Raw genomic sequence first — 9163 nt, 5'->3', positions numbered from 1 at the left:
AATGGTCGAGAGAAAGCCTGATCTGACCTAGTCTGGTGATCAGATGGCCAAACACCTTAATGATCGTGCTGGAACTCTCATCCAATAACTGATGGAAGTGGATGCAGAGATCCTCAGCCAGGCCCCAGGTGGAGCTCCAGGAGTCCAATTGTCGAGAAAGAGGAGGGACTGTAAGAGTGTGAGTTGTTGAGACCAAGATTGGAAAAGCACAGGACAAATAGCCAAACAAATGGAAGCACATGAATTATGAACCAAAGGCTGTGGAGCCCCCAGCTGGATCAGGCCCTCTGGATAAGTGAGACAATTGAATTTTAACTGTTTGGGAGACACCCAGGCTGTGGGACCGGGACCTGTCCTTAGTGCATGAGCTGGCTGTTTAGAACCTTGGGATTACATAGGGACACTTTCTAAATAATTCTTATGGTTTGCTGATAGCTATCTACACCCCCATCAGTTCCCTAAGAGCTTAACTTCATGGCAGAGGTACTGGCTGGAACCATGGTTACTGCCCCAGCTCTGGAAAGTTTCTGGGTCCATGCTGCTGTAGGCAACTACCTAGTCTCATGCCACCGAGTAGCATGCTGCCCATTGCTCATGCACCCAATTCAACTGCTCAAGTAACAACGCCTCTGAAAAGAGCCATGCCTCTCAATACCACTAGCACGAATCCTATCTGAAAGAGTGTGGCCTCCAGGAAGGCACATTTGACTCTGTGTTCCAAATTCTTTTTTTAAAAAAAGCTTTTCCAGGCCTCATGTGGATATACATGGCCCCACACTGGGTGCTGTATGTTGCAAGTCTTTCTCTGTCCCCCCAGTCAGCTCCCAAATTATGACACAGAGATTTCTTATTAATTATGAAAGCTAATAGCTTAAGCTTGTTTCTAACCAGTTCCTATAACTTAAATTAACCCATATATTTTAATCCACATTCTTCTATGTGGCTCAGTTAACTTTACTTTGTGAAGCTCATGCATCTCCTTACAACTCTGCCCTTCCTCTTCCCAGCATTCTCTCTGTCCTAAAAATCATGCCTTTTTATTGGTTGTTCAGCTTTTTATTAAACTAATCAGAGTGACACATTCACAGTGTACAAAAAGATTATTCCATAACAGTTTGAGGCCAGCTGGGAAGGAAAACCAACCTAGAAAAGCAACAATAACAAAAGCACAGAGTGGACATGCATAGAGGTGCATGGACACAATGGGATTTCATGTCACTGGAAAGAATAAATCATGATAGTTGTAGGAAAATGGATGCACCTGGAAATCATGTTTGAAATAAGCCATGCTCAGAAACAAATACTGAATGTTTCCTTTTATGCAAAACTTAGATTTTAAGTGATCAATATTTGTGTATGTGTGTGTGTTTTAATTTATATATGTATAAGTCATAAAATATAAGGGTTCATAACAGAAGAGGGGGCAATCTTAAGAGAGATCAAGAATGTAATACATGTGACATGGAAACAGAAGGGGAAAGTGAACCAATCAGAAGGGGACAACATGGTGGAGGGGTACAGAAAAAGAAATGAGTGAATGAATGAGAACAAAGTATAATTACTCATGTGTATGAAGATGCCACAATAAAACCCATTGATTTTTATGTAATGTAGAAAAGCAAAAATAGGACCAATAAACTTAAAGTACACACTGACTTTATTAATACCCTTAGTACAGAGTAATTAATTAATTGTGGTTTTTCGAGACAGGGTTTCTCTGTGTAGTTTTGTGCCTTTCCTGGAACTCACTTGGTAGCCCAGGCTGGCCTCGAACTCACAGAGATCCACCTGGCTCTGCCTCCTGAGTGCTGGGATTAAAGGCATGCGCCACCACTGCCTGGCTATTTTTTTTATTTTTCAAGACAGGGTTTCTGGGTGTAGCTTTGTGCCTTTCCTAGAACTCATGCTGTAGACCAGGCTGGCCTCAAACTCACAGAGATCCACCTGCCTCTTCCTCCCAAGTGCTAGGATTAAAGGCTTGTGCCACCACCACCAGGCTGTAATGCTGGATTCTTAAAATGAAATTAGTAGTTGTGATGGTTAATCTCCATTGTCAGCTTGATGAAATAGGGTCAACTGGGAGATGGGCCTCTAGGCATAACTGTCAGAGAATATTTTGATTAGATTAATTGAAGTGAGAAGACCTTCCCACTATGGGTGGCATCATTCCCTGCTAAGAAGAATCTGTGTAGCTAAATATGATGGTTAATATTGATCAATATTGTCTCTGTAGGTATATGCTAAGTCCATCTGATCTATTGTATAGTTTAACTCTGGTGCATCTTTGCTGACTGTTAGTTTGGATGACCTACCTATATGAGAGTTTGATATTGAATTCACCTACTAATGTCATATGAGGACCTATTTTTCCATTTGATGTTTATTTTATGAAGCTGGAGCCCCAATATTTGGTGTGTTTGGTTCTAAAGTTCTTGATAGAATGTTTTCCATCTTTTGATTTTATTAGTGAGGTATGTTTCTCAGAGACAGTATAGAGTTGGATCTAGTTTTTCTCTTAAATATATGAATAGACTTTGTATTGGTGAAATTATTAAGGCCACTCCACGTAGTTAAAAGGGAGGTTTATTTTGTGGGGTAACTTACAAATGAAGGGGTAGGTTGCAGGGTCTGGCAAAGGTATAGGGCAATCCGGTGGTGTTCTCTGGAGAACTCTGCTCGGTCTCCTCCTGCGTCCCGTGTCCCGGAACCAAGAGAACCACCTCCTCCTGCTCCTCAGTCTTCTGCTCCCTCCTCTGCCCCGCCTTGTGGGCGTGATCATTACTGAAGCCTCAATGGAGGTTGGAACTTCCAGGCCAATGCTGGGATGGCTACCCACTACAACTTTGTTTTCATTTTATAAGAATTATTTAGAGGTTGAAGTTTCCTAGAACATTGAGAGGAAGGTACAGAGATTTCATTGTTCCCTTTCCCTATCATGTGTAAGCTTCTCCTACTATCAACGTCCTCCATCACAGTGGTGTATTTGTTACAATCTACACTGACACATCTTCATCCAAAGTCCATACTGTACATTTGTGTTCATAAAACACCTTGTTGCAGTAGAAATCAGTCACATCAGGTTGTTTTTTGCCATACAGATCTGATCAGACCACCTAGAAGACCACCAAAACCTGGTCCCTCCACTGACTGGTTCATGGAGACTCCTTTCACATCTCCCAAGAAGACAATCAATGCTATCAATGAGACTTCCTTTTTTTCTACCTCCTTCTTGTTCTTTTTTACTGAATATAGGATTTTATCTATAGCCCAGGCTACACTTAAACTTGCCCTTCCAACAGCCTCCCAAATGCTGCAATTACATGTGTGTGCCATCACACCAAACTAGCGTTCATATTTTGTGTTTACATTTGGTGGGTTTTGACAAATGTGTAATAACTTGTGTTCACCACTGAAATACCATAGAGAGTCATTTCACACCCAGTCCTCCTTGCTCTTCTTAGTTACCTCTTCCTCCTTTCCAATCCATGTCAAGTGGTGACCTTCCTCCAATCTCCATGGTGTTCCTTTTCAGTTTTTAATCCAGTCAACCAGTCTGATTCTCTTTATTAGTGAGTTGAGTCTATTACGTGTAGATTTTTATTGAGAAATATCTATTAATTTCTGTTATTTTTGTCAGTTGTATTATTGTTTGTTCTTTATGCTGTCCCACATTAGTATCTGGTCTATTTTGTTGGATATTATGAATTCCTTCCATCTTTCCTTTGTTCGGCTAGTCTGTCCATGAAATCTTTCCTCTGCTTTAGTGATTGAAATTTCTTCTGTTGCTTATAATATTCTTTTAGTGTCCTTTGCAGTGCTGGCTTGGTGGTCGGGAACTCCCTCAGTTGTGTTTATCTTGAACTGTCCTTATTTCTTTTCAAATTTAGAAGATCACTTGGATGACATAGTAGTCTATACTGGAAATTATCTGCTTTTGAGACTTGCAATATATCATTTCATGACTTCCTAGCTTTGAGGGTTGCTCATGTTACTCTGATGGTTTGTTTTTGTAGATGAATTGGTATTTTTCCATTACAGCATTTAATATTGTTTCTTTGCTTTGTGTTTTTGACATATAAGATGACATATAAGATGCCATGGAGAGGATCTTATCTGGTCATGTCTATTTGGGGTTCTGAATGTCTTTTGTGTTTAAATGTCTGAGTGTCTTCTAGGCTTGGGAATTTTTCTGATGTATTGTTTTTGAATGGATTTCCTGCACCTTTGCTGTTTACTTCACTCCTTCTAGTCCTGTGGGTTCTTGGGTTTGGTTTTTCACAGACATTGTGGTCATGCTCATTTATCTTTTGCTTATTTGTGTCTGCATTTATTCTTTATCCACCCTTCCCCATCTGGTAGTCTTCATTCTACTTCTTTAGTCCATTGTTCATGCTTCCCACTGTGCTTTTTATTCGATTTTTTTTTCAGTTTCAACACTTTGTCCTTCCTCATTGTCGCTGATATTTTCACTGTCTTATTAATGACTTTATCTATAGGTATAGATATGTATTGAATTAATCTGCCTGTGAGTATCCTCTTTCAGGTCATTGATATTGTTTTATAAGAGAACTTGTAAAATGTTCATCTGATAGTTTCAGAATGTTGAGTTCATCAGTTGAGTTATACTCTTTCAGGGAAATTATGCTGACTTCCTTTTTTTATCTTTCTATTATTTTGTTTGTAGTCTGCACATATGCTACTTTGTATGTCTGTCCTGGATTTTGGAGAAGTGGTGATGGTGGTGAATTTCAGCAGCAGCTTAGACCATAGGGAAAGTAAGTGCCATGAGTTTGCTGATCTCTTTGCCAATCTCTAAACTTCAGAAGTCTGACCCCACACTCCATCTTTTTTCCTTTGTGATTTTTGTTAATGCTTAGTGTGATTTATACCATGGTAGAAAACAGTGTAGAAGTTACTAAGGAAATCGAAAGTAGATCTACTATTTAATCCAACCATACCACTCTTGGATACATAGACACAGAAGACATCTACAGGAATATTTGCACATCCATGATTACTGCTGTACTTACATGGTGGCTAAGAAAAGAAAGCATGCAGATATCCATCAACAGAGGAATAGATAAAGTAAATGTGGAGCATATTCACAGTGGTATTTGTTCAGCCTTAAAGAAGAATAAAGTCATGATATTTAAAAGGAAAATTTTGGAACTGGAAATAGTTCAATTAAGTGGCTGAAGCCATAGTCATAAGTATAAACACCACAGGGTGGCTGGCATTGTTTCTCTCTCTCCTCAACCTGAAAGTAGAAAGTAGCCAAAAGAGGGGGAAAGTGAGGGAGGTGGGAAAGGGCAGGGGGTAAAAAAACACATATATGAATGTAGAAATAAGGATTTTTTTTTCTGGTTTTTTGAGACAGGGTTTCTCTGTGTGGCTTTGCCCCTTTCCTAGAACTTGCGTTGGAAACCAGGCTGGCCTTGAGCTCTGCCTCCCGAGTGCTGGGATTAAGGGCGTGTACCACCACCGCCTAGCTAAGAATTGTTTAAAATAAGGCAGAAACAGGAGGAGGTAGAGAGAAGGGATGAGGTATCAGTTTGTGAGGGGGATGAATAGAAACAAAATATATGTATGAAAATGTAACAATAAAATCTACTTCATTTGCTAACTTGAAAATTAATAAAAAAAAATTACTGAGCCTTGTACCTATAATGTATTTTGTCCCTGAGACCCTGAATAGAGTTCATTTGTGGTCTTAACAAAATGATGTAGCTCTTGGGGGCAAAGATACAGCCTAGAAACCCTGCACTGGATGCCAAGATGGAAAAGACCTTCACAGCCACCATGACCTTCCCCTTGGTGCTGTGGTAGACAGGGAGGAAGGTGACCCAGACACTGCAGAACACCAGCATGCTGAATGTCAGGAACTTGGCTTCACTGAATGTGTCAGGCAGGTTCCTGGCCAGGAAAGTCACAGTGAAGCTTCCCAAGGCCAGAGCCCCCAGAAATCCCAGCACATAGTAGAAAGCAGTGACTGAGCCCTTGTTGCACATGATGATAATGTGTTCATGTTCAGAATATGCATCTGTGTCAATGAAGGGGGGACATTTCCCCAGCCAGATCCCACACAAGGTAATTTGGACCAAGGTGCAGATGGGAACAATGAAGTTAGGTGCTTGTACTACCAACATCCACCTGATTATTCTTCCTGAAGCAGTGACCTTGTAGGCTAGAACCACAGTAATAGTTTTGGCCAAGACAGTGGAGACAACCACAGTGAACAACACTCCAAATGTGGTCTGCTATAGGATGCAAGCAGCTGGGTTGGGATGGCCAATGAAGAGAAAAGAGCAGAGAAAACAGAAGTTAAGGGTGATGAGCAGGATGTAGCTGTGAGTGCGGTTGTTAGCCTTCACAATGGGGTGTCCTGCTGCTTTAGAAAGATTCCAAGAACCAGTACTGACAGTGCAGAGGAGTACAAGGTCAGGCATGACAGACCTATCCCCATTGGATTGTCAAAATCCAGGAAGGTCATGGATTTTCTCTCTGTGTTGGCATATTGATGATCTAGACACTTCACACACTGATCTACATCTGGTGAAAACATGTACATTTGTTATTCCATGTTCATTATTTCTCTTTTGTTCACTTCACCTACTCAAATGAGTAGGTTAGCCTAATAGCCCTTCTTTGTTACTTCAGGCATCAAAGGAAAGAATGCTCTGTGAGGAATAATGTGATTACTGCCCATTGCCTGCATGGCGACATGGGCAAAGCTATAGTTTCTCCTCCTAATTCAATTATGTGTTGTTCTAAAGATTCTGATATCATTATTCCCCCCCCCCCAGAAACTTATGTACTTACACTATACAGCTTCAATTTGGTTGCAATATTGCCTCCATATGAAATATTTCCTGGGCTGGGGAGAGCTGATTCAGTGTGTGTGCTGCCTAAGCATGATGACTTGAGTTTGGATTCTCAGGACCCACAAAAAAGCTGGGTGCAGCAGCACAAGCATCTGTAATCCCAGTGCACCCCTATAGCAAGGTGAGGGACAGAGACAATACTTCCTGGGAGCTCATGGGGCACCTAGTCTGGCTAATGAATCTGTGAAGAGACGCTCAAGTAAAGTGGTAGGGTTATGACTGACTCTCCAATCCCATCTGTGCGCTGTGGCAAATGCACACCCACTCACATGGACACACACACACACACACACACACACACACACACACACACACACACACTTTTGATTTTGTAAAATAAACTTAGTGAGGTAAGAAAGGGCTTCTCAAGTTCTTTTCTTGTAATGGTATTCTCAGATATGGGGTTCAAATGTAGCTTCCCAGTAAACTGACTTCTCTGGTTGCTTTCCTTCTGTCTGAGAGTTTTAATAAGTAAGTATTGCATTCTGAAAGCTTGCCACATGGTGGTACATATCTGTCCTTGCATTTGGGAGGTGGAGTCAGGAAGAACAGGATTATAAGGCCAAACTCAGCTACTTAGGGAAATAAGGAAAATCCATGAGTGTCTTCTACTGCAAGCTAACATCAGTATTTCTGTCAAGTCATTGTATTTATTATTGTAATTGACTCCCCCCCCCATAAAGATGTTAGGACATCCCATACTCAAGGATTGATAGAATTAATATTGTGGAAATGACCATTCTACCAAAACTATTTACACATTCAAAGCAATACCAATTAAAATCCCTATTTCATTCTTTACAGAAATAGGAATATAATAACTTTTTATGGGTCCACAAAAACAACACATAATATTTTATCTATTTATATTATTTTTAATACACCAATTATATTTTTTAAATTTATATAGAAAACTTTAAAATTTCAGTATACCAATAAAATCATAAAAACTGTCAGGCAAAATGGAAAATTAAGAAAAATATGTAATATAATACAAAACATTAAACAAAACTTTTTCTTGCTAAATATTTTGATCATGCATCTTTCTTCCTTAAATTCCTCTCAAATCTCTCCCAACTCCCCTTTAATCCCAGGACTTAAGATACCATGCCTTTGCTTGGGAAGCACACACGTCTGTAATCCCAGAAGTAATACAGCAGGGTATAGAAAGTATGAGGAAACAGGAACTCGCTCTCTTTAGTCTGAGGATTTCATCGGGGTAAGAACTAGTGGCTGACTTTTCTGCTTCTCTGATCTTTCAGCTTTCACCCTGATATCTGGCTCTGAGTTTTTATTATAAGACCATCTAAGATTCAGACAACATCTGGCATCCAACTGCATGCTCTTTCTTTCTCTCTGCTTAAAAAACAAGGAAACAAAACTGAAAACAAACAAAAAACCCCAAGATACACATACACATAAAGCAAAAGACCAATAGGACAAAAAATGCCCAAAGAAATATAATATAAAATTTCTACAAAAATAACACTGAGTTTCTTGAGTATAGAGCCTGCTCTGAAGTAAGACTTCATTGGAAGAAATTACTGTTTCTTTTGCAAGAGGGTGTCCATTGCAGATAGCATTTTGGTTAGGGGATCCTAGCAAGGTTTGTTTTATTATGTGTAGTTCATAGTGTTACAATTATATCTAACCCACCTCTGTAATTCCTGTGGCCCATTCTATCATGTCCTCAGATAAAGATAATTGTTGACTAAGTGGACCATATGGGAAAAATTTTCCAACTTTCACCTTAAGTCCAAGACCTTCTAGAAAGTTCCAGTAGTTGAGAATGTCATATTCTGCATTCAGTTTCACTTCCTCATCCAAATTCACTTGTTCTCCAGCAGAATTAGTAAACTTCATGTTCATCAGAAAAGGGTGCAGCTAAAAAAAAGATGCATTGTCTTATGAAGTTGGTACTAGAGTGAAGACAAATAACCCAAGTGTTCAGGCAAGTCTTGTGGTGATATATTGTGTACCCTAATAAACTTGTCTGAGTATCAGAGGACAGAGCCAGCCACTAGGTTATGCATAGAGGTCAGGCAGTGGTGGCATAAAACTTTAATCCTATCATTTGGGAGGCAGAGATCCAGATGGATCTCTGTGAGTTAAAGGCCAAACTGGGCTACATGAGATTGATCCAGTATAGGAAACAGAGCCAGGCAGTGGTGGCACATGCCTTTAATCCCAGTACTTTAGATCTCATACCTTTGCCCGGGAAGCACACATGCCTTTAATCCCAGGAAGTAATACAGCAGGGCAGAGAAAGGTATAGGAAACCA

The sequence above is a fragment of the Onychomys torridus genome, chromosome 19, assembly GCF_903995425.1.
Source record: "Onychomys torridus chromosome 19, mOncTor1.1, whole genome shotgun sequence".
In the NCBI taxonomy this organism is placed as follows: domain Eukaryota; kingdom Metazoa; phylum Chordata; class Mammalia; order Rodentia; family Cricetidae; genus Onychomys; species Onychomys torridus.
This window is presented reverse-complemented; position numbering follows the sequence as displayed.